Source organism: Budorcas taxicolor, chromosome 11 (assembly GCF_023091745.1).
Source record: "Budorcas taxicolor isolate Tak-1 chromosome 11, Takin1.1, whole genome shotgun sequence".
Taxonomy (NCBI): domain Eukaryota; kingdom Metazoa; phylum Chordata; class Mammalia; order Artiodactyla; family Bovidae; genus Budorcas; species Budorcas taxicolor.
Window position 1 is genome coordinate 154,534,051 of NC_068920.1, and position 26,157 is coordinate 154,560,207.

Here is a 26,157-nt window from a genome sequence, read left to right on the forward strand (position 1 = left end):
CTTCTGGGTAAACCCAGACCATCCCCCACAAATGTCCACCACTGGGAAGTTGGCAACAGAACATTTTGGACAAAGGGCCTTCAAAGAAGACGGTCTGATCTAGTACGTTATGGTTCCCTCTTCCCCGACTACCACTCACCCAAAATAATGACAACAGTATAAGCTTTGGATAAACCCAGAATCCATCTAGTGAAGTGTAGTCGTGTCCAACTCTTTGCAACCCATAGACTGTAGTGTACCAGGCTCCTCTGTCCATGGGGTTTTCCAAGCAACAGTACTGGAGTGGATTGCCATTTCCTTCTCCAGGGAATCTTCCCAGCCCAGGGCTCAAACCCAGGTCTCCCGCATTGTAGACAGACGCTTTACCGTCTGAGCCACCAGGGAAGTCCTAGAATCCATCTGGGCTGGGTCTAAACCACCTTTGACTTTCTTCTCTGAGCTTCAGCGTCTTTATCTATAAAACACAAATCCTGACCCCGCCCCCACCCCTCCCCCCCCCGCCACTTGCCTCGAGGGATACAGGGAGGATGCAGAGAAGGATGGAGAAGAGTAGTTTCTCTTCCCCTAACGGCCAAGAGATAATGAAACGACAAGGGCTTAATCCTGAAACCCTTGAGGGTGAACAGAGAGCCGGATTCACAAATGCTGTGGGAGGAAGTGTCAGGCACCGTGTGGGGGGAGACGTTGATTTTAATCCTGGGAGTCGTTTTGCAAAGCACCTCTTCACGGTGACTCATCTGGGGACTCGCAGAAAAATCCTTTGCATTAAAAACAAAAGTCGAGTGGGGCTCCAGTTGCACTGTACCCTTTCTCTCTACCAATCCCCGCCGTGTCTGGGGTAGTGAGGCTGAGGCAGGGCATTTGCAGGGTCTCTGGGCAGAGCTTCACCTGATTTTCCCCCCAGCATGTCACCAGGGGCTGGGTCCAGGCCAGAGGGAAGGAAGTAGGAGGTGAGGAAGAGGAAGGCCAGGAAAACCGGGTGGAGATGACTCCCCTCTATGCCCCCAAGTACTGCTGCTGCACCCTCCTATCTCTGGAAGTCTACAGTGAGGCCCCAGCCCCTCCTGTTCCTGAATGATATGCCCAGAGGGAGGGAAGACAGTGAAGGACTTCTTCAGTCCCCTAACACTCAGCAGCAGCCAACAGCTGGCCTGCAGCCAGACCTATCTCGGCCCCTGGCAGCTGGCTGTGTGACCTACGGCCTATGTCTTGACTTCTCTGAGCCTCAGCTTCCTAACTGGCAAATGAGGACATTGGGAGTATCTGTTACAGGGGCTCTGTGAGGATGGGAACAGACTTAACAAACCGTAGATTCTAACACAGGTACGGGTGGGGTGCTTCTTTTTCTCTTTAATAAGACTTTTTGGGGGGCTGCATCTGTCTTGGCTGCAGCCCGCGGGATCCTCACCTGTGGTGTGTGGGCTCCGTAGTCTCCGCGCCCGGACTCGGATCTCGGTCCCCTGACCAGGGATCATATCTGTGTCCCCAGCACTGAAAGGTGCGTTCTTGGCCACTGGACCCCCAGGGAAGTCCCCTCAGAGCTTTTCTCAGTGCTCTGGTGCTGCTCTCAGTTTCCTTCAGAGGAATTTCAGGGTCTTGCTCTGTAGCTGACTAGCAGGGTCCTTGGAACATGGGGCCTGTCCTACACACAGAACGTTTTCCTCACTCCCTCATACAAACCTCCATTCAAACGTCACCTCATCAGAGAGGGCTTCTCCCAGCACTCTCTATGAGAAAGCACCCCTGGGGGGCTCTCCTCCCCCTTCCCTGCTTTATTTTTTCCACCAAACCCATTTTCCTTGTCATGCCAGACAATTTTCTTTCTTTCCTACCCTTCACCCCTAGATTGAAGCCTCATGACAGTCCGGGTTATATTTTCTTTATCACAGTATCCCAGCGCCTAGAATAGCATCTGACCCATAGAAGGCACTGGGAGATATGTCTTGAGTGAATGAATGAATATTTGCCGCACAAATATAGCCAATATCACCCACCTACTAGTAAGACTGCCCTATATTGTCTCAGAAGTTCTAATACTTTCTACTGTTTTACGCAACATTTATTTTTTATATTTAACTCTTTAATCTACCTGACACTTATTGTGAAATATATCATGTGAGGTAAGGCTGTAGACAGACCCCCAGCAACAGCTAACCAATCTGCAGAATGATCCGCTCATTGCTGTCGGCTTGTGGAAGGGCTGGTTCCTCTGGACCAGCTCTGGACTGACTGCTGTCCCTTCTAGTATCAGCAGCACTGAGGTATGCTGCTAGATTGGGCACGCAGACACTGGACTCAGATCATCTACAGTCCAGTTTCCAGCTCAACCACTTATCAGCTGGTGACTATGGACAAGGGAATTTGCTTCTCTCAGCTTCAGTTCTGATTTCCCAGGTGGCTCAGTGGCAGAGAAACCACCTGCCAACGCAGGAGACACAAGAAGCATAGGTTTGATCTCTGGGTGAGGAAGATCTCCTAGAGTAGGAAGAGGCAACCCACTCCAGTGTTCTTGCTTGGAGAATCCCATGGATAGAAGAGCCTGGTGGGCTACAGTCCATGGGGTCACAGAGTCGGACACCACTGGACACACACACGTAAGCTTCAGTTCCAGGCCTCATTTACCCCATCTGTAAAATGGGCACGAAAGCAGCACAAAGCCTCCTTCAAATAATGGCTGTGGGATTGAACAGCACCAGGCTGGCAAAGTGTGCAGCCCTCAGTCCGGCACACAGTGGGTGTTCAGTTGTTGTCAGAGATTCCAGCCAGTTGAAACCTGCTCACTCACTGGGCAAACAGGCCCAGTGGGCATCCCTTGGTGCCCAGCTCAGCGACCAAGTTGGGCAGCTGGCAGGCAGCCAGTATCAAGCCTTGGTTCCTGCCCTCCTGGGGGACACAGCACAGTTTTGCATGTGGAGGAAAAGCCCAGAGTGTGGAAACAGGAACTGTTTGGGCCAACTTTGTGGGGTGGGGTCCTCCAAGGAAGTGAAGCAGGGAACTGAGCTGCTGCCCTTGGGCCCCCATGCGGACTCTTGTCTCCTCAGAGAGGGTGTTAGGCACTCATTAATAGCGTCTCACTTCTTCCAGAAAACTTTGCACACTGACCTTTACTGGTTTTGGGGTCCACAGGAAGTGGGGAGCTACAGATGAGGAGACCCTAGCCCTCTGAGGGCAGAGAGCGGCATCTTCACCACATGGAGATACCCTTGGAGCTTCCTTCAGTGCCCACGTTCAGCAGGCGTGAAATAAGTGCTTGTTGATTAGCCAGTTTCAATAGGACCAGTGCTGTGACTGAGCAATGTTACGTGGTGGGTACCCCAAGAGGCATGGGAGGGTCCACGCGGCTGACTGACTGCGGACCCTAACCCTAAGTGTCTAGAGTCTGAGAAGAAGGGGAGACGCTGGGCCCGACTCACAGTGAGAGTCTTGGCCTCAGTTTCCCCAGCTTTGAAATGAGGAGGGGTTCCTAGGCTAACCCGGCTGTGGAGAGGGCGCCGCCCGGCGCGCCCCCAAGCCTGCGTGGCGGTAGCGCGCACGAGCACAGGGGGCGGCGCGGTCCCGCGGCGGGGAGGGGCGGGAGCGCGCGCGCGGGCCCGCGCAGGAGGCGGCGGAACCCAGCGGCGAGCGTGCGGCTGCGGCGCCGCCAACTCGTGTGGGACCCACCGCTCCCGCCGGCCGCGCGCCGGTCCCCCCGCCGGCAGCCGAGCCCGCCCGCGAGCCGGTGAGTGGCCTGGGGCCCGGGGCCCAGCCGGATCGGGCTGGGGAAGGGGCGGGGGCTGGGCCGCGGGGCCGTCACCCACACGGGCCGAAGGAGGTGCGCGTGCCCGCCTGCGCGCCCGAGGCTCCGCGGGGGAGAGCGAGCGGGTGTGCACGCGGGAGGTCGGGGCGAGCGTGAGCGTGCGAGTCTTGAGTGTGTCCCGGGCCGTGCGTCCGAGCGCGCGTGGGCGGCGTGTCCCTGTGCCACTCCGGGTGTGTTCGCGGGAGTGTGCGCGTGCCTGTGGCCGAGTTGGTGCGTGTGCACCACGGAGCGTCGGGGTCGTGGGGTTTGGTGTGAGTGAGTGCTCGGCAAGTGGGCCCGGCTCCCACTTAACCCATTTATTGAGTGTTTACTATGTGCCAGGCGCTTCATGTGAGATCTCATTTTTGTGACCGAGAATGTGTGGATTCTGGGGGGTATGTGCATGCGCGCACACGTGTGAGTGTTCGCAAGTGATTTGTGTGCGTGTTTATGAGCCTTTGAGGACAAAAGCGTACAGATGTGGATGTAAGGGTGTAACTTGTGTACAGAAGTGTGTGAGTATGTTTACTGTGGAGGCCGAGGGCCCCCTTTGCACCCACCAGGCCTACTGCCCTGATGTGCCTGCCGCTGGCTCCCATGCCAGGGAACCCATGGAGAGAAGCATGCCTGGCCTGGGCACCCAGTGGGTGCTGGGCCATCTCTGGTGAATGAGAGGAAGGGGTCAGATGTCACAGCCCAGTCCGGCCTGGGCAGGGCCACTGGCAGGACCCTCTATGGGGCTCCAGACGGAGCTGGAGCCTCTTGGCCTGGCACTGGAGGACTTGTGTTCAATTTTCTTAAATACTCTTCTGGGTCCCCTGGCTTTATTCTCGCCCCTCTCTGGCCCTGGTGCATTTTAACCCTTTCCCCAGGCCTGGGGTGCAACTGACCCTAGGGAGACCAGTGGGGAGACCAGGGGTCCCAGGATTCTTGTCTGTGTATGTGGGGGTCTCTCTCTGCCTGCCTTGCTAAGTAGATAGATCTTCATCTAATTTATTTGTATGGAGCCTGGGCTCCAGGAGGGAGCCCCTCAGATGGTGACAAATTGATCATAGCAGGCTTGGGACACAGTCTTCTGAGGTTTGTCCTTGAAGTTTTGATTGACAGGTTTTTTGTGTGTGTGCTTTATAAATGTTGAAAATCTCTGCAGTCGAAAGTCTTAACTGCTTTAAGGCGAACTTTAAAAACTGGAGCTCCCTAGTTCCTCTGGAGTGTCAAAATTCGGCTTTCCTTTCTGAGGGGAACATGTCGTCTTAGGAGCTCAGTGTGTGCGCAGGCGAACCTTGGAGGCACATTTAAAAGCCGTGGCGTTAATGGAAGAAGAATTTCATTGAAAGGGATGCAGAGCCGCCCGAAAGCGCCTGTTCCCCACGCAGCAGCTTACCGAGTGAACTTTGGACGTCTTCTTTTAGCAAACAAAACCTGGAAGGAAACAAAAACGACCCACATTCTTTTTCTTTTTTGTTCTAAAAAATGAAAAACAAAACCCACCTCTGGGTGTGCTGGAAAAGCGGCCTCCCCTTCCCCCAGCAAGGCCAGGCCCTCCCCCGATCCCCCACCCCCAAATAAAATATGCCTGTGGGGAGCTGTGGATGAGTCACTCGCTGGCAGAGAGCCCCACGGGCAAACATTTGGGAAGGTTCTTGCCTAACTTCCCAGAAGAAAGGCCCAGGATTTAAAATGGTCCCTGTGGTTTGTCAGCCTCTGCCGTCCCGTCTACTTCGGAAATGACTAAAAAGTAGTTTCTACCTCCACAAAATAAAGTCTCAGACTTAAGCAGCAGCCCAGGTTGGTATGGGTAAAGGGCCGCTCAGGTTTGAAGAAACGAAGTTCCTGGCTTTGCCAAATGGCACTTCTGGACGCTTCGAACAAGAAAGCAGGGGAAGGGAAGTCACGTTTATGAAGCACCCGCTGTGTGCGGGACACTGTTCTGGGCACCGTAATCCTTCCAAAAGTTAGGCTGTGGAGCACAGTTCTGGCTTTAAATGCACAAGGAAATTAAGGCTCTGAGAGCTCAAGCCATGTCCTGGGACCACAGAGAGGAGGTAGAGGCAGAATCCTGTCCCCTGCCTGACTTCAAGCCCATCCTGTTTCCACTGGACCAGGTGCTGAGTGCTTTAACGTACATACACTTAGTTTTCACTGTGAGGTAGGGGTTATTATCTCCATTTTACAGATGAGAAAACTGAGGCTCAGTGATGAAATGATGTGCATAATTTTATGAAAGTTATGCATTGTGGCTAATGGCCAGCGTTTATTAAGGGTATTCTATGTGCTGAGCATAGTACTAAAAGCTTTACGTGCCTTATTTCATTCAGTCCACTCACCAACACCATGAAATGGGAACAATCAATGATGCCTGTTTTACAGATGAGGGCACTAGGGCACAGAGAGATTAAACAGCTTACAGAAGATTCCATGCTGATATGCTGTTGACCTTGAATTTGAACCCAAGCTTGACTGAGCAGAGCCCTTCATCTTCTCACTGAACCTGGAAAGTCGCAGTGGCTGTGTACCACGTGTCTGGCGCAGTGTAAAGGTTTGGGGTTGTTATTCTGATCCTACAGAGAGGAAGATAAGTAACTTGGGCAAGGTCATCGACTGGCAAGTGGCAAAGTCAGGATCCAAACCCACATCTCTGATTGCAGAGTTGAGGTTCTTAACTTTAAACCAGGTCTGTCTGCCTTTGTCCTGCTGTGGTTGCTTGCTGGGCTCCAGACTCCTGGGAGAGGTCTTCCTGAGGGCACTGCCATCCTTGCTCCTCCCCTCCGGCCCCTCTGGTGCAGATGACCAACGCCCAGGGCCAGTGCTATCAGATAGAAGGGGCCACAGTTCACATTTCTTCTTTCCTCTCGAAGTGCCAGAAATTGGTTTCAGAAGGGAAGTGTCAAAACAATTGTCAAAAAGAGAAGAGTATTCCCTTCCCCTTCTCAGGTCGGACCAAGCCAGCAAGCTGGAGGGTGGAGAGTGGAGGGCCCTGGTGAGTCATCCGAGATTAAATATGGGTTGGCACCTCCAGTCTTGTGTGGGGAGGAAGCAAGCTAGGACACTGCCCTCAGGAAGAGCCTGGCATGCTGACCCCTGGTGATGGCGAGTTACCTCTGTGGGGCCTGACTCTCAATTCTGAATATCCGACAACAGCATCGTTTCTACGCAGGCTTCTTGTCACTTGCCATTTCAGTCCTGTGCCTGTCTCTCTTCCCAGTTCATTTCCAATTTACATCACGGTTTATATGACACTGTACTAGAATGGAATGCTGTGTGCGAAGATCTGTGTGGTTTGGGGTGTGCGGTGCCCCTGTGCATGTCCTTTGGTATTGAAAGGAAAAGGTATCTCTCTCCCTTCTGAGTGTGTTCTGCAAATTGGTGAACATTTGCAAATTGCCTTGAGATGCGTTAATTTAAGGTGTGAAATAATAGATCTTGTGCGAAGGCCCAGCCACATTTCTGGCATGGTGGATTTCTCTCCCGTCTGGCCTGTGATTTAGGGAGGTAAAAATAGTCCTTCTTTCTACATTTGTATCTCTCTCTCTTTTTTTTGCTGATGTCATTCTTAGGAAGCGGTTTTGCCCATGCCACAGGCCTTGCCTTGGCCATCTCTTCAGATGGTGGTCAGAACTTGGAGCTCTGGGGAGAGGGTGCTCGTGGAGTGAGGGGTTGTCTGAGTGTTTGTGAAATTGGTTTGAAATGAGCAGGGCAATGGATGGCCCACCTTGGGCAAAGACCCTCAGTGGATTTTTGGTACTTGGCCATTTTCTCACTTCTGAGTCTTGGGTAGTGACAAGATAGTCTTTGGGAAAGTGTTAGTTTAAAGAGGAAAAAATCAGGCCAATGGCTTCATCCATCCCTGCCTGATCTGGGTGACATCCACACAGTCCCTTCCTTTGGCCCAAACTGAATTAAGCCAATGGCCTCCTCTGACTTGACATCCAGACAGAAGCTGACACTGGGGCAAATCGGTTTGTGGTGTAATTTCCTGTGACGTTCAGTTTGGGAACTTGGACTTGCAGAGCGATCTAGCGTTTTGACATCTGTCCCTCTAACAAGACTTGCTTGTGTGGAAACAGACCCTCATACACAGCCTCTGCTGTCGTCTCCAGTTCTGGATTTTTCCACAGACCGCTTCTCTGGTGGTCTGGCGGCAAAGGCCGGGTCTCCGAGCCACGCCTTCTTGGCGTCTACTGCAGGATCACTGCACCCCAAACCGGCTTGGCGCTGTAGCTGGCTCTGTGTGGAGGGTGCAGTGGGGGGTGAGTGACGGGCCTGACGAATTGAAAGGTGGCCAGCTGGGATCTGAAAGGCATTCAGTTCCAACGGCCTTGATCCTCGTGGAGCCGGTCTTTCTCTCTCTTAGACATCTGTGTGATGGTGACCTCACAGAAAAGAAAAAGGGGCTTTATGTAGGAATTCCATAGAGTGTGAAGGAATTCGACAAGGGAAGGGGGAGGGAGGCGGCCACTGAGAGCCTGCAGACCCTGTGTTTCCTTGGAGTTGTTTAACCCTCGCACTTCAGAATTGGGCTGGGGGAAGGGACAGTGCTCATCTAAGGAGAACTTCTCGAGGCCCCTGAGTTGAAGTTGAGGCCACTAGTGTTTAGGCCCTCTCTGGTTCCTGGTTGTCCTCAAAGTCTTGGATACTGGGGATTGTTGGGAAGAGACCTGCCTCAGTCGTGTCTGACTCTTTGCGACCCCATGGACTGTAGAGTCCATGGAATTCTCCAGGCCAGAATACTCGAGTGGGTAGCCTTTCCCCTCTCCAGGGGATCGTTCCAACCTAGGGGTCGAACCCAGGTCTCCCACATTGCAGGCAAATTCTTTACCAGCTGAGCCACAAGGGAAGCCCTGCCAGGGGACACTGTTACTTTATAAACCACTTTTGGCTTTGATCAGTCCAGGCTGCACATGAGGAATTCAGTAGGCTTGCCATCCAGAGAAGACCTGTGTGCCCATTTTACAGAACAGAAACTGAGGCCCAGGGAGAGGAGGGCACTCACTCACAATCACATTGAAAATGTGAGCTTTGGCACCCAATGAATGAGGTGGGAGGCTCAGACCTGCCACTTGTGAAGTCAGTCACCTCTGGGGGCCCTCAGTTTCCTCATCCGGAAAACAGGGATGGTGTTATGACCTCATAAAATGTGAGGGAAGAACTGAAGTAGTGTGTATAATATGCACGGCACATGGGTAACATCTCGTAAGTGTTTAATGAGAGACTAGGACCTGTTTAATTACCAAGGACCTGCCCAGGGTCACAGGGACGTGAAGGTCATCTCTTTGTCAGAAACATTTTCAGTGCCCCTATATCTTGAGGCCTGAAGCAAGGCTGAAAGGGAGGTTGTCAGAGGGGCCCCTCCAGGTGCCGATGAAGCACTTTTCTCTGACCATGACCCTCAAAATAGATCATGGGGGAGACAGTGACAATTTGGAAAGACACAGGATTTAAATGTCAGGGTGGCCCTGGGCATCTCAGGGAAATGTTTTGAAATCAGTATTTTGCCTTCTTGTCTACCCACCGCCCCTCCGCTGTCCCACCATGGCGAGGAAAGTGAACCTTGTAAGTTTTTGGTGTGTCCTCTTGGAGTTGGAGGGTCTTGGGAGGCCCGGAGAGCTGTGTCAGCCTCGGTGTGTTATTAAGTGAGGCATATGTTTTGTTAATTATTTACACAGTGGCAGCCCCATCAGAGGTCTGTGCGGATGGAGCAGCTGTCACAGATCTGGGCCAGGACAGGTTGTTCTCGGTTGGAAGTGAGCAGGTGGCCCTCTCTGCCGGCAGGGTCCTCACAGAGGGTCTGTGCAGTGAGGGCTGAGGGAGTCTGTGTGTTTGGCGCCCTCTCTTAAGCATCCCTTGTGGTTCAGCTGGTAAAGAATCTGCCCGCAATGCAGGAGACCTGGGTTCGAACCCTGGGTTGGGAAGATCCTCTGGAGAAGGGAAAGGCTACCCACTCCAGTATTCTGGCCTGGAGAATTCCCTGGACTGCGTAGTCCATGGGGTTGCAAAGAGTCACTCAGTGACTTTCACTTCACTTCACTTAAGCCCCTGGAGTTCCCTCAAGCTGGATTGTCTTCTCTGAGAGGACAGATTTTGTCCCTCGGGACTGGCCACCTTCCTGAGATGGCTTCTGTGGGCCTTTGTCTAGCTCTTCACATCCGAGACCCTGCCATGGTGGTTTGTGGTGAGGGAAGGGCCTCAGCAGGCTCTGGAGATTTCTGAATCCCGTACCTCCCCAGCAGTCGCCTCAGGCTTGGGCTTCACGTGGGCCCAGCCTCTACTTTCTCATCTGGCAAATGGGCCAGTAACACCAGGAGCTCTGGGGCACTGTTTGGGATGATTTGCCTTAGAAATCCAAGTTTAGGATTAAAATTCTGAAAAGGAAGGTCCTGGGATCAGAGCTTCCCCTGAGAGGCCACTAAGGATGAGGGACATCACCTCCCCGAAGTGGGAAGGGGCAACCCGACTCGTCTTACCTGTTTGATATAAGGAGGTTTTTTGCTCAGGGGTCATTTTAATAAGAGAAGGTTCTTATATGAAATATTCAGAATCTATTAATCCATAGAGACAGAAAGCAGATTGGTGGTATCGGGGCCCAGGGAGAATGGTGAGAAACTGCTTAATGGACACCGGGTTTCCTTTTGGGGTGATGAAGGTATTTTGGAGTTAGGGAGAGATTGTGGTTACACAACTTTAGGAATGTACTAAATGCCCCTTAAGTTTTAATTTTCAAATGGTTAATATTATGTGGAAAAACATTTTTATAAGGAAAGTTTCTAATGCTTAAAAGTAAAAGCTTAAAAGAATCTAATTTTACAGATGGGGAGAATGAGGCCCAGAGAGAGGCTGTGACCAGCCTAAGGTCTCCCACACAGGCTGTGGCGGTTCTGTGGCTGAAATCAGATCATTCTTTAAGCTTTCAGGCTGCGGCTCTGGTCATAGCACCTGCGCCCAGGCTAGGGTGAAAAGTTCGATACGGAAACAGACCGCTCACTGTTGTGTGGGTTGAATGGACTCCATTTTGTTAACCAGATACGCCCTTGCTGGCGGCTGTGTCCACTCATTCACTGAAGAAATACGTCCTGACATTCTGGGTCAAGTGTTAACCCTGGGAGATGGCATCGAGAGCCTCTAACGGCCCCGCCCCTGGGCCTCTCACCACCTGGTAGGGACAGAAGTTGCGTCACGACCCCATTGTGGGTGCTTGGGAACAGTTTGCAGCAGGCACCCTTTGGGACTTACTATATGGGGAAATGGGCGGAGGGGAGCTTCCAGGAGGGAGGGGCTCCCCAGCCTTGAGGGAGACATGAGGTTTGCCAGGCAGGATGTCGAGGCCTGGAGGCCTGAGAAGGCTGAGATAAAGGGCAGGTAAAACTGAGGGTGAGTGTGTGGATGGGGCCGTGGGACGGGGAGCTGGGAGCCTGACTGGGGTCCAGGGTTGTGGGGAGACCCCAGGCTGAGCAAAGCCAGGAACTTCCTGCCACTTCCTCAGCCTGTGAGTCCTTCAATAGAGCCTTTGTCCCAGACACTCACTACATGTTACATTCTGTAGTAACCCTTTATGTGGATTAACTCACTTCGTCCTCCTGCGGTTCTGTGACTCAGGTACCGTTATGCCCATCTGATGGACAAAGAAACAGAGAATCCAGGCTATGTGGTTCTAATCACCATCAGCCTTCGTGTTGTGAGAATCCTGTGTCATGTGGCCTGGTCTGAAGGCTGCCATCTGGAAGTGCCCGTTGTGTGGGCTGTGAGTTAGTGGCCAGGCCCAGGGCGTCAGAGAGGGCCTCTGGGCAGCTGGAAGGAAGAGTATGAACCAAGAGGCAAATAGTAGGAGAGGAGGTCCCCCGGAGCCAAGTCCCCCGGGATCTGTGAGGTTTGGTCTTCATTGCAAGAGCAGGGGGGTCCCTGCTACTTCTGGAGCCTTACTCTTCACCACTGTCCCCCTCATTCACTCTGCCCCAGCCACACAGCCTCCCTGCTCTTCCTCAAACATGCCAAGTGAACTCCTACTCAGGGTCTTTGCACTTGCTGTCCTGGTTCATGAAACCCTTTTCCTCCTAATATTCCCATGACTTGCTCCTAGCCTTCAGCAGGACACTGAAAAAGTCACTTCTCCAAAGAGACCCACCATCCCCACCCTATCAGAATGAATCCCATGTCCTTTGCTCCGCATTCCCTGGACTGGCTTTATTTCAAGACCCCTACCTGCCCCTGCTACCGTGTGTTTGTTATCTGCCTCCCAGAATGGACTGTGACTCCATGCCGGCGCGACTTGGTCTGTGGACCACAGCTGCACCTCAGTGTCCAGCACTGAGCCTAGCAGTAGCAGATGCTCAATTAACATTTGTTAATGAATGGAGAGTTTTAAGTGTGTGAGTGGCAGAATCCTCGAAGAATGTTTAGGGACTTCCCTCCTGTGGTCATGTATGGATGTGAGAGTTGGACTGTGAAGAAGGCTGAGCACTGAAGAATTGATGCTTTTGAACTGTGGTATTGGAGAAGACTACTCTTGAGAGTCCCTTGGACTGCAAGGAGATACAACCAATCCATTTTGAAGGAGATCAACCCTGGGATTTCTTTGGAAGGAATGATGCTAAAGCTGAAGCTCCAGTACCTTGGCCACCTCATGTGAAGAGTTGACTCATTGGAGAAGACTCTGATGCTGGGAGGGATTGGGGGCAGGAGGAGAAGGGGACGACCGAGGATGAGATGGCTGGATAGCATCACGGACTCGATGGACGTGAGTCTGAGTGAACTCCGGGAGATGGTGATGGACAGGGAGGCCTGGCGTGCTGCGATTCATGGGGTCGCAAAGAGACGGACACGACTGAGCGACTGAACTGAACTGAACTGAACTGGTGGTGCAGAGCTTAAGAATCTGCCTTCCAATGCAGGGGTCGTGGGTTTGATCCCTGGCTCTGTGGGATCTTATGTCATGGGGCAGCTAAGCCCCCACACCCCAACTTGAGAGCCCATAACTTGAGAGCTTGTGTACCGCAAGGAAGAGCCCACGCAGCCAAAAAAAAAAAGAATGTTTATATGGAGTTACCGAGCTGGTGGCAAAGTTGACTGGCTTTAGGGACCCCTCTTCATTCCTCCCAGTGGGCAGCAAAGGGCTGAGTTGGGCATGACAGAGCCTCCCTGTGCAGAGAGGTTTCTTAGAGAAAGACTCACCCTTGGATTATTCCAAGAAGGAGGAACCTAAACACAGAGGTTCCTGCCCAGAGTTGGGGGGTGGCGGTGTTCTCCTTCCTCTGCCCCTTTTCTGCAGAGGCGGCTCCAATTCTGCAGATAGTCTGTAGAGGAGGGGCTTTGGGTAGGATTGGGTGGGCACCATGTCTTAAAGCTGTGTTTTCTGTCAGGCACACTTAGTTTTTTAGAAGGCATATCTTTTGGGGGCTGCTTGGGGAAAGGGTAGAGATTAACTCTCCCAAGCACCTCGGGCACAGACATTTGCTGTGGAGCAAATGAACAGGAGCCCCGATTCTGCCCCCGTCCAGAAAGCAAAGAATCCTGGGTTGGAAAAGGAGACAGTTCCCTAGCTTGGTACGGCCTTGGTAGGCCACCAGGGTGGGTGCCCCGATGGCAAGACCACTGGGCACCACATGGCAGACAGACTGGAAGCCCACCCCATGTGTTTGGCGGGTCCAGCCAAGTGTAGCTGGATTTAGTTACATCGTGATCTCAAGCGTGGACTTGGAGTGCCTGACTCAGTGTGTGTGCATTTCCTTTGTTCGTCTCCCCCAGGAATTTTAGTGGCCTTTTGTGTTTGTTTTAAATGCCAACCTCCTCAGCCAATCCAAGAGGAAATGAGGACTGGGTTTTTGTGCCAGAGGCTGGGGACAGAGGTGGGGCCTGCCCGCTCTCGATGGTGACAGCACCACATTTGGAGAACACGCAAAGAAAATACTTGTACTTGAAGCCAACAACTTTCAATTGCGAATATTTTTATGATCTCCTGGGATATCAGGCGCAATCGTCTATAGGTAGGACACATGACCACTGTTTCCAAACACCCAAGATGGCAGTGGTCTGTAAAAGCATTTTAGGGACATTTGGGGACAGAAGAGGCAGTTTGGAAAAAGGTGTTTGGTTGATGGTCTGTGAGAAGTTCCTGGTTAGGGGGTGGCATCTTTGAAACTGCACAGCACTGAAAATTGCGGGACATATGGTCACTGTGATGTGCTAATGTTAGCAATCGAGATATTTAATTACCCAGAAAAACTCCTTTGCCTACTCACTACGGGTTACTGGAGAGCTTTTATTTCTCAGAAGGAGGGTCTTACACAGTATAATTCGGACCAGCAGACAGGGAGTCATTATCCCTCATTCATTTATTAGCTAATTAAGTGATTTATCTGGTCACGCATTTATTCCTTCAATTGCTGTTCATCCAGCAACATTCAATGGATCCTACTCTAGGCCAAGCCTGATGCTGGGCACTTGCAGGGGGTGGGGCATGAAACAGGCGAGCAGTTATAACTGAATCCTTGCTGGGTGCCAGACCATCAGGCGGTGCTGTGGGCAGCAGGTGAATTAACTTACATCCCAGTGGACATTTGCTGAGCACCTACTATGCGCAGACCTGTGAAGATCCAGGAAGGGACATGACAGCATCCAAAGGATTTGAACTCTAGGCCCATCTTATGAGGCTTTTTTTCATTCCCGGCTCTCTGCTTGCTGTAAACCTGGCCAGCCACCATTCGCAGGCCACGCAGTGACGTCCCTGGAATGAACCAGAAACAATCCAGAGGCCCCAGGAACCGACGTGAGAACAAGGCATCCCCTTCACACGTGACGTCCCAGTTCAGCGTCTTGCCACCATGCAGCGTTCTGAGACAGAATGTGAGATCTCGTGGTTGGCTAAGTACATAAATATTTTATGTCTCGATATTCTGAAAATGAAGCCCAAATGCGCAGAACTGCAGCACATCAGTGCTATAGATCATATGTTATAATAATCTGATGACATGTTGTTTAAATATTTATGGACTGATGTGACGTGACAATGGGGGGAGAGAGCAGTCTCGGAGCAGAGTCGTGGCAGATGCTAGGAAGGAGGGAGCAGACGCGCCCGGTCCCGAGAAGCGTGTGCGATGCTCAGATTTCTCACTGGGTGATCTGGGGTTTCACGGCCATGGCACTGGCTGTGTGCTGCGTCCTGCACTCACATCACCTCACTTACCCTTCACAGCAACCCCCTCCAGGATGGGACTTTTATTAACCCCAAGTTACAAATGAGAAACTGAGGCCCAGGGTAGGTCAGATCTGCCCCGGGGCACACAGCTGGGGGTGGCCCGATGGTGTAGTCTGAGCTCTTAGCTACTGTGAATTCCGCTCTCTTGGTGACGAGTCATGTCAGAAAAGCCTGGTTGACCCCAGGCTCGGCACCAATTGGACTTTACAAACTGCAGAAAGGAAGGGGATTCTGTAAGAGGTCAAGTGGGGATAGAAACTGCAGGGCTACCCCAGGAGGGGGCAATGGTAAGGTTAGGCCCCTGCAGCCAGGAGAGGGCTTGCGGTAGGGGCTCAGGACGAGGCCTGTGGTAAGGTTAGGCCCCTGCAGCCTGGAGCCTGGCATGCAGTAGGGGCTCAGGATATGGCCTGCGCCTTGCTTTTGTTCCCTGTTGGCTTTGCAGTCATTTGGGGAGGTCACTGCTGACTGTCCTGCCCTAGTGTCTGTGCCTCTGCTGTTCCCACTTCCTGCACTGTCCACACCGACTGGCCAGGGACACCCCTCCAGCAAGGGAGCCCCTTCAATCTCCAGTAGCCCCAGGAGGTGAGTCGGGGGTCCCTACCTTACAGATGAATGGCCCCTGCCTGCCTCCCAGAGCCATCCCCATGCCCCTGCCTTTGGGAGGCAGCCTGCCTATGCCAGCTCTTCCCTCCACATCCTCCCTGCCTCTCTGTTGGACCGGCCCCCTCCACCTGATGGTGCTGCCAGTGGTCCTGCCCTGCGATCTAGCTGATCGTCAGCTCCCTGGCCTGGTCCACAAGACAACAATAAGTGACCAATGATGGGACTTCAAAGGACAAGACTGGGAGGCAGGGTGGGTAAGGGGTGGGGGGCCTTGTTCTAAGAAGCTCCTTAGGCAGTGATGGCCTTAGACCTGGCAGTGATGTCTTCTGGCTCTGCCGAGGCCCAGGGATGTCCCCAAGGGTCAGTAAGCAAATGGAAGGCAGGGCCAGCTATGTAATTTGGGGGCCCCGTACAAAATGAAAGTGTAGGTCCCCTTGTTCAGAAAGCAGGAAGAAAGCTTTTTCCTTCCCTTTTCAGTCTCTCTCCCCACCTGCTGTGATGTTTTTAATTTGCTATTTAATGGCACGATACCTTGGGCACAGGGACCCTCACAGGGCAAATACAGATCCTAGCAGATGCCATGGCCCTACCCTGTGGCTCGGCAGGCAGATGCGCCTGGCCCCACCTCTCACTGTGCCTGCACCCAGGCCCCTGTCAAGAGTGGAGAATGTCAGAAGTTACTGGGAGTTGAGGGGTGGGAGGATGGGAGCAGGCAGCTGTGACCCTGGGCAAGGCAGGACCACTCCAGCTCTCCAAGCTGAAGCTCCACACCCCCAGCACGTGCAGCATTGTTCCCCAGACTTCACTTAGAAAATGCAAGTTCAAAGATAAGTGGGGTTTCAAGAGAGTGAACACAGAGCATGAAACCCGAAGCAAGGGGCTTCCTGCTAAGGACAGGGCCAGATACGACGACGTGGCCACTTGCCCACGAAGCTGGCCCTGATGGGAGGACTGTAACCTTTCAGAAAGAACAAGGTCCCTGTGTCAGGTCTCGGCCCAGGACTGAGACCAGTCTTACTGGAAGGGAAAGTTCTGCTGCAGGTCCCTTCTGCAGACCGCTGGCCCCGGATGTGACTGCCCTCCCGTGGCCTTCTGGCCTCCCTCCTCACCCTGGGCCTCTCGAGAAGGACACTTCGTGATCATGGGCCCCCTCGGAAATGCCCCCCTCTCTGCTGTAATCCCTTCTGTCGTTGCCGGATGTTCCTGCATTGACAGACCCATCCCCTCCAACTTCCTGAGTGACAAGGGTCAGAAATCAAATGATAAGGTTGCTGACCTGCTTCCTTGGGAACAACGCCAAGCAGGTGGTGCCCCGGAGATCAGAGGGGGCTGGGCACTAGAGTCCACTGGCCACCCACGCTGTTCCCAGCCCTGGAATCGGGGTGGAGGGTGTGGCGGGGGGTGGCGGGGCGCAGCTTCAGGACGTCTGCTGGCCACTCCCAAAAACATGAATGAGGGAGGCTCGGGAAAGTTAACTAATGCTTAGTACTCGGTACCTACTGTGGACCAGTGATCTGACCAAGTGCTTTATCTGTGATGCCTTAGTTAACCTTTGTAACAGTTGTAGGCTCCCCCTATTTTCCTGATGAGGATAACTGAAAGATTCAGAGAACGAATCCATCAGTACAAAGCTGTAAGCCACTTGGTTTGAAAATAGATTTGAACCCAAGCCCAGATGACCCCTCAGACCACTGCTCTGCACACAGTCCTGGGCACGGCTGGGTGACTGGGTCCCTGCCTGGCTGGGACACTGCCCCCACCGCTGTGTGTGCATGGGACGGGCAGGGAGCTGGACCCCAGCGGCTGCTGTCTGCAGGTCCTGCCTCTGGGAAGTCACCCTTCTTGGCAGGGAGCCGCCCTGAAGCTGCAGCTCCATCTCTTCTCCTCCAGGATCCAGCCAGCCCTGGGGCTACTCTTAGGATCGGAGGAGAAGGCGGGAGAAGGTGGGTTAGACACACTCGGATGCAAGTCACACCTCCGCCTCTTGCTCACCGTGTCTCCTTGGCTTGTCGCTTCCCACTGGGGCCTCGGTTTTCTCACTGCAAATCAAGGGGTAATTTTAGTTCCTGTCTCTGAGGGGTTTTTGTGACCCCATATACAAAACGGGCATTCAGCAGTTGGTGGCTGTTTTTGTATTGGTAATTCATGACACTGTGGGGTGAGGACTGCATCTTAGTGGCACCTGTGACCCTTGGGAGCACCTCTCCATGTTGGGACACGTTAGAAGTCCCTCAGCCCAGAGCCACCCTCCCCAGGGAGTTCATCGCTTTCTTGCTTTGCTTGGTTATTCATCAGTTCCACAGATCTGGACACTGACCTAAGATGTATAACCATCAAGAGACAGGACGGAGCTGGCACTTCTGTGGGGAGAACAACCAGAAAACAAGAAATGGGGGAAGCAGGTCCCTGACCCAGGGGTTGGAGACCGATGACCGGGGGCCGTGGGCTTGGGGGCTCAGTGTCCCCGGGCTGCCTGGTGGAGTGATGGTCCCCGAAGTCTCCCAGAGAAGGCAGTTGCTGGGGATGTAACACGCTACCTCTTGTTCAAGGTCCCTGCTCTCCCAGGGGGCCTGGGTCGGCCTCTTTTGGTCGCTTTACTTCAGGTGTCTTTGAGAATGTGGTTTTCCCAGTTGGGAGGTAGGAGCGTTTCTCAGGCTCCCTCGGGACTCTCACCGGCTCCCCCTCAGGGCTACCGGTCTCTGGGGCTACCCCGGGAAGGCCCTGACCAGGTATTATCGCACTGACTCCCCTTGGTGACCCTGTGATGCAGGTTCTTTTGGTCCCATTTTACAGACGAGGAGAGGGAGACTGAGTCGTTTGCCTAAGGGCTTCACAGTAGGTCTGTGCCTGAGCCAGGATTTGAACCCAGGCCTTTGACTCACAGAGCACACACCCTAAACCACTCAGCTCTACTAGGAATGGCCTACTGTGTGTCTGAGCGGTGCTGAGACTAGAAAGACCATCAGTGCTCTAAGTGGACTGCCAGGGAGCTGGGTTTGCACTGACTCCTGGCTCCCAGGCTGTGAGGTGGGTGGCGGGTGAGCCTTGTGTTAGGGATGAGCAAGCTGGGGCCCGGAGAGGTTCATGGCTTGTCGAGGTCACTCAGCCCCAGGCAGCCTGACTGCAAGGTCACTTGCTGTGCCCCTCGTTCACCTTGGCTATGTCCATCCCAGCTTTGACCTACATACATATTTTGCATTTGGACAAACTAGAGCCCCCCCTGGGCTTCCCAGGTGGTGCCAGTGGTAAAGAACCTTCCTGCCAGTGCAGGAGATATAAAAGATGTCAGTTGCATTCCTGGGTCGGGGAGATCCCCTGGAGGAGGGCATGGCAACCCACTCCAGTCTTCTTCCCTGGAGAATCCCATGGACAGAGGGGCCTGGTGAGCTGTGGTCCATAGGGTCGGACACAACTGAAGTGCTTGGTATGCACTTACAAAGCCCCCAAGGTAATTCAGCAGTGTGATCCCAAACTAGGGAGAGAGTGAGCCGTTTGGCTCATTGTGGAAATGGACACCCCATCCACAGTGAAGTTGCATTTGAGATGCCACTGATTCTCAGGGCAGGAGAAGCCGGGAGAGATTGACGGTGGTTATGACGGCCTATGGGTGTGAATTCCCCTGGGGACTGATGCGAGGGCCATAGGGCTTTATGGTATCTGGGACATCAAGCCTTTTAAAAGAAAATGTTCCCAAAGCTGTCCCATCCCACCAAAGGCAAGCAGTCCTTAAACGGCAAAGGAACCGTGTTCCGTGTTCACAAAATGGTTGAGCTGGTGTTCAGGCTCATTTATTTAAACCCAGAGTCGATGAGGCTAAAGACTTCAGCTCTGAGTGGCAGCTCGCCGCCTCGCTTGTAGCAGGGGAGTGTAATCTTCAGGGTTTTCTTCCCATTTACGGGTTTTTGTGTTGTTGTATATTTGTAAAATGAGGCTTCTGCTGGCAAAAGCAGGTTTTAGCGAGCGCGGCAGCTCTTTCAAGACCTAATAAGGCCCCAAAGGAGGGTGTGTTCCGGCAACACTTTCCTCCCCCCCGGGGGCGGCCGATTCCAGCTCGCTTCGTACACTTTGGGCACCGGGTACCATCCGTCTTGCCTCCCATTAACGGAATTACCACCATCACTTCTGCTGGACAAGATGGGCCCTTTGGAACTGCCTTGGGGACAGAGGCAGGAGCAGCCGCCAAGCAGTTTTTGCTTAGAGGGGAAAGGAAAGAAAAAGAAGAGATAGAGAGGAAAAAACCAATCTTCTGCACAGATGGATGGTTCCTTGGGTCCTGAGAGCCTGGGCCGAGGTGGAAAGGGGCAACAGGCTTCACTGGGACACCACCCGGAGGAAAGTGGGCAAGCTGGGTGGCCCCTGTCCCCAACACATAAGGAAAGGGCTGGTCAGCCTGAACTCACACCTTGAGTTCAGAGGAAGGGGAAGGAGGGGGACTCAGCATTTGGAGGGTCCTTGCATATGCCTGACCCTGCACTGGCTGCTTTGGGCCTGTCATGGGAAATGGGTGTTACTGGCTCCATATACAGATGCAATAGAAGGAGCTCAGAGAGTCCAGCAACTTGCTTCAGATTATTTCATACGTGGTGGCCCTGGGTTCATTCGTTTTCCGGGGCCGCCCTCTGGAGAACAGCAGCACCCCTCCGAAAGGTGACGAAGTAGCAGAGTGAGGACTCCAGGCCCAGATGCCTCTGCTTCACCCCCCAACACCCCCAATTCCACACGGCCGAGCCAGCATCTCGGGGAACTTTGCTGTTACACAGTGATGCTGAACCTGTCTTCATCTTTGTGAAATGAAGTCCCTCATGGGACTGTGGTGAGGGGTGGCTGAGGAGGTAACAGTCACGGAGCCCAGAGCGGATTGGTGTTCAGAACTGTCCATGCCAGTTGCCCACCCTCCCCGCCGCCTTCCACTTGCCAGGCCCCCTCCCTCTGCTATGCTGAACTCAAGGCTCTTTTGGCCTGTAATGCCTTGCTTTTTGCTTCTCAAACTTCACCACCTTCTAGAGGCTCCTCTGACCTCAGAATGCTGCTTAGGGTTTCGCTTTCGGCCCCAGGCCCCACTGTGCTTCCCTCCTAGGCATGTCCCCTATCCCCTTCAGGCCCACTGACTGGTTAGTCCCTTGACTCGAAGCCTCTCCAGAGCTGAAAGTCCCCTTTCCTCTGTGGTCCCAGTACCCAACCCAGGGCCCGGCCCAGAGAAGGTCTGGGTGACAGAGAAGTGGGAAGAAGTGGTACACCCTTAGTTTGCTTCTCAAACCCTGCTACCATGGAGACAGCTGAAACTTGGAGACTGTGTCTAGAATCCAGGCCTCTGTTGGGGGCAGATGGGTTGGCTGGAGGGATGGAACCTGTCCTGTGGGGTGAAATTTTGTGACTCCTACACCCTGTGGGCCTGCTACAGGTGATTCCTTGAAGAAGGGTTTGATCCTGTGGGTAATGACCCTGTGGTCCTGTGATGACCCAGAGTTTGATCCTATGGGCGATGGGTGTTTGGAAGGGTCTTGAGTGGGGGACTGGCTTCTTGAAGCCCATCTGGGAAGGTGCTGCAGGGAGGGGATGGGGGCTGGCCTGGGCGAGTGGGGGAGAGGTAGGCAGCCTGGAGCAGAGGTGAAGAGGGGCCTGGTGTCAGCACTCTGAGCTCCTACCCAGAGACCCCTGTGTCTTGGCAACAAAGCCAAGGATGCCGGTTTGAAAGAATGTTCTGTTGTGGCTTGAACTGCTTCAGGGCCTTGGGAGTGATTCCCAGATCTTGGGAGTGCTTCCTCGTGGGTCCAGTCTCAGTGTCCTCCTCAGTGAAGAAGGGGTGATGAGCTCTTGGCCCTTTGGCCCTATACCTGGATTTGGGGTGGGGCTGGGGATGGGGGGAGACCTGGGCCTGTAGGGGTCAGACTTGACAGTGAGGGAGGAGGATCAGGGAGCAGTAGTGAATTCCTGCCAGAGACTGAAGGGGCTCTTGACGCCTCATGGCTTCGCTGTGAGCAGGGTGCCTGCGTGTGGCTGTGGCGTGTTGGGAGGAAAAGGCCTGGCTTGGGTGGAGGCTGCATGCCACGTGCCCGGTGCCTCCTCTGCAAACGCCAGTTCTTTCCTCTTAACGGTGTGGAATTATTTACATAGATTTATCAGCTATCTTTTTGAGGAAAACAACTTCTCCCCTACTGCTACTGCTGCTTTCTAGCAGAGCACCCACCAGGGGTTTACACGTGCTGCCATCTTACAGTCCTCACCATGTAAATGGCTTCTTTTTATAAGTGAAGTTAAGGCTCAGAGAGGTGAAGTGACTTAGCCAAAGTCACCCAGCAAGGATCTGAACCCAGATCATCTCTCCTGGAAGCACCTGGGGATCCATAGGGGTTGACCAGTTTGGGGCTGGGAGAGCTAGATGGAGGACACAGGATGTGCAGGGGCTGGAGGTGTGAAACCTCCAGGTGGCAGGAAACCTAAGAGGCTCCATGGAGTCAATGTGTCGGCTGGGATTAGGGTCAGAGGCCAGGAGGCCTTGGATGCCACGCTCTGGAGTGAAGACTTGATCTGGAAGCTTTGAAGGTTGGTAGAGGAGGGAGATATAGTCAGGACAGTGTTTCTGGTGGTGTGTGTCGAAAATGGTCTGGTGTTACGGAGGGTGTTCAGGCCAGGAGACTGGGAGGCTGGTGTAGTTGTCTGTGTGGGCTCTCCCAAAGCCTCTAACCTGCCTGCTGCTGAAATTCCTCCCAAAAAGAACCTTTGGCTCTCTCCCACCCACCGCCCCAGCCCCTCTGCTGGGTGTCAGGGTGGGAGGCCCCCTCACCTCCACACTCTCATCTCAGCCTCTTTCACAGTTTTCTTGTGAAAAACAAGGCCGACGCCTATCAACTTGCTGGGGACAACGTGCGAATAAATGATAAAATATGTAAAGCTCACAGCAGCTGCTTTGGGAAGGGGAGAAAAAGTGCCATGGATGTGTTATTTCCCCTAAATCCGGATTTCTGCATTTTTTTTTTTCCTTTCCGGGGATGAGAAGCTGGAGTTAATGGGAGTGCGTCCACCCGGGAATACATTTATTTCCCCTGATTTCCAGGCAGTCTCATTAATCTGCTAGAGACCCGGTTTTCTAACGCGCTTCCTGGGAGCCCATGGTATCGTCACTGTCATCGAATTCCAACTCTCTCCTTATTGATTGATTGATTGGTCTGTAGGAGTCAGAGGCGAAGCTGTTCATATGAGCAGCTCTGAGCTTTAATGTTTGTCTGTGGCACGTTATTGTAGGGTTGTAGGGGGAGTGGGCCGGGGTACAAGGTCACCCTGACCCACCGTCCATCGGCCTGGCTTGCAGGTGACCTGTGGCATGCAGCGAGGAGCCAGCGTCAGGTTTGGTGTGAGGCTGCGTTGAAGGGTCAGTGGTGCCCGGAGGGTGAGCTAGCCGCTCCCTGGAGCTGTCCAGGCATCGTTTCCGCAGAGGATGAGCCTAGCTTAGCCCAGGAGCCCTTGCACGCCCCCTCTCAGAGCCAGGTAACGCCAGGGTGGTTCCAGAGGAGATGAGTCTGTCCTAAGGGGCTGAGCTGCACCCCTCCCACCCTGGTCCCTCACAGGGCCCAGCACTCACTTGGGATACAGTCTAAATATTTTTGTCTTGAATGGATGAATGAGGGTGAGTGGACTGGCGCCTTAGTTATTCTCTGGGTGACTTCATGTACCTGGGTGGGGTCTCATTTCGTCGTCACCAGAACCCATTTTTCAGCCAAGGAGACTAAGACTCAGAGAGGTGAGGGTCGTGCCCAAGACACCCAGCAGAGAAGCCGCGGCCTGCTGCATGAAATGTGTCTGGCCCTCCACTCTGGTTAGAGCACCAGCCCCTCTACTTCTTAGCCTTTCCTTCTTTAAACGCTATCTATTTATTCTTTATCTGGGCTGTGCTGAGTCTTAGCTGTGGCACGTGGGATCTAGTTCCCTGACCAGGGATCGAATCCAGGCCCCCTGTACTGGGAGTGCAGAGTCTTAGCCACCGGACCACCAGGGCAGTCCCGTAGCCTTTCCCTCTTGATGCCAAGCTCCCCAAGGGCTGGACCTGGCTGCCCAGACCAGGTCCACGCTCCCTCCTCCCTCTTCCTTTCCCTGAGCTGTGTTCTCGCAAGGGAAGGCAGGAGCTGGGGCAGGTGGGCCTCCTGTGTGCCAGGCACACCCTGAACGCTTTGCCTCCACGGTCTCGTTAAACACATCAAGTGAGCTTTTTAAGGAGGGCTCCCTCCCCGTTTTCACATCATGAAAAGTGAAGCTCAGAGAGGTTATGAAACTTGGCCAAGATTTCCCAGCAGATAGGTGAAGGACCCCAGCTTTAGATTCAGGGAGGACAGTCGCCTGCTGAAACAGACCTGCTGGTGGAGAACGGGTGGTTTTTGTGGGTGACCAGGGGCGTGATGATTTAGAGGGCTCGACTTTTTCAGCGGTCTAACCTGGGGCGTGATGATGTCAGAGGCTTTCTCACCAAGAAAGAGCAGGGAGTCCACTCAGGTCAAGCAGGGTGACCGGGGGCTCCCTGGGTCCCCTGGGACACATGGGGCAGTAAGGCCCCCAAACCACACCAGTCTCGACCACCTGCTCCAGCCCTTCTCTTTCTGGCTTCGGTTGCCCTACCGATTATTTGCTAAGCAGTTTGCTGCACGATCTGATTTAATTGTCCCAGCGACCCCATGAAGCCTTATTTGTTCCACCCCAGCCCGCTCCTCAGCTGTGTTTCCCTCGTAGCACTTATTAAGTCTGAAATGGCCGTGTCTGTCTGCTGCTGTGTCTGGATCCACCTCTTGACCACACACCTCTAGAGGGACAAGGCTCTCTGCTTTGCGCCTCAGACAGCCCTTGGCTCCGTGAGTCTCTCAAGAAAAGCCTGGCAAATGATGACGGAATGAAGGAACCTCATTTTCTTGGCCCGCAGAGCACAACTCTGTGCCCTTGGTCACCCGCCGGGGCAGCGTGGACCCCCTGCCCATTGGGGGCCAGCTGGGGCCTCTCTTGCTGACCAGCCTTCAGCCTGGAATTCCAGGTGTGCCTTGGTGCCCTCAGGTTCATGCCGCCCAAAGAAACTTTCAGACTGCGCCTGTGGCTTTGGATCGGCTCAGAAAAAGCGTGTCCTGTGACTGCTCAAGGAATCTGGGCATTTAGCCCAGAAAAGAGTGTGTTTCCTGGCTTCCTGAGAGCTGGGGCCCACCCTGCCCCTGGCCTGGGCGTGTAGAAGGGGAGGGAGGGAGAGATGGACGCCAGCCCTGGAAAGGCGAGGACGTCTGGCCTTATCATCTAAGGTTCCTGAGACTGTGCAGGCAAGGCCACCCCAGCACGGTGGGGCAGAAAGTTTCCCCAGCGTTGGGGGCATCTCTAAGATGGGATTAGCACTCTCAAGTTACTGGAAAAGAAACATTCCTTGAACTCAGACAGCTTTTGATCCCCAGCGGTTCTGCTGGGCACCTCACCGGTCACCACGCTGTAGTCGTGGGTGCAGCGGTCACAGAGCTCAGGGTGACTGGCCTCCATTGGGTCATCGGGCCGCCCCCTGGGGCCAGATGTTTCGAAAGCCCCTTCCCGCAGCGCCAGGCATCTGGCCTCTCCCTCCAAGGCTGGGCGCGGGTTTACGAGGTGTCTTTGAGGAAGGCTGGAGTCATCCAGCCCGTGATGTCTGCTCGTTGCATAATTTCACAATTCGGTTTTCTTTTCACAAGAAGGGTCAGTGCTTCTCTCTCCTTCTCCCTCCTCCTTTTTCCTCTTTTATTTTCTTTCCCTCTTGATCCTCCCTCATTGACTGGCCCGGAATGCCTCCACCCTCTGGCGGGGAGATCACCGAGTCCTCAGAGGAGATTAACTGGAATTACCCACAGGTTAACTGGAATATACTTGTCAAGTTTCTGAGATGGAGAAACCTCCTTTTTGTACTCAGAGGAGAGTGGAGGAGGCCAGCCTCCCTTTTCCTCAGCGGGGATTAAAAAAAGTCACCCAGGAGGGGCACAGCAGCTGGAATTTGGTTCCCAAACCCCAGACCCAGGCCAGGTCTGGGTCTGTGAGGCTGTCTCACTGATCCTTGGTGACGTGAGAAACTTAAGGACAGGCCTGGCCTCAGCTACTTTCTTGTGTCGGGTGTCCTTTTATGCAGGATGCTGACGACAGGTAGAAATTGTATTTTAGATGTCAGACAGCACTGGCAACCCTATGTCCATCTTCAGAATTTGGGAGAATCTTTACAGGCCTGTGAAAGCCCTAGGCCCATGCTCAATCACTCAGTCGTGTCCGACTCTTTATGACTCCCTGGACTGTAGCCCACCAGACTCCTCCATGCATGGGATTTCCCAGGCAAGAATACTGGAGTGGTTTGCCATTTCCTCCTCCAGAGGAATCTTCCCGACCCAGGGATCGAACCCATGTCTCCTGCATCTCCTGCATTGGAGGCAGATTCTTTACTGCTGAGCCACGGGGGAAGCCCATCACTAATTAACTTCCTCTGAAGCATCCGAAACAGAAGTTGAGTCTGAAAGAGTCTTCGATGCCTGGAGAACCCAGGGAACCTCAGCTGTACATGGAAGGCTAGCTGTGCTGGTGGTGGGGAGGCAGGGGATGGCGGGGAGCGTGTTCATTT

The 26,157-nt window shown here is 53.6% G+C and overlaps 1 protein-coding gene across 1 annotated transcript in view; it reads left to right on the plus strand.

Annotated features, from left to right (window-relative positions):
- Nucleotides 1–3,656: 3,656 nt before the first annotated feature.
- Nucleotides 3,657–26,157, plus strand: part of NEK6 (NIMA related kinase 6) — an 85,177-nt gene continuing 62,676 nt past the window's right edge. The window contains exon 1 of the mRNA XM_052647935.1: nucleotides 3,657–3,718. The gene's annotated coding sequence lies outside the window, so the exon portion shown is untranslated. The remainder of the gene's footprint in view (nucleotides 3,719–26,157) is intronic.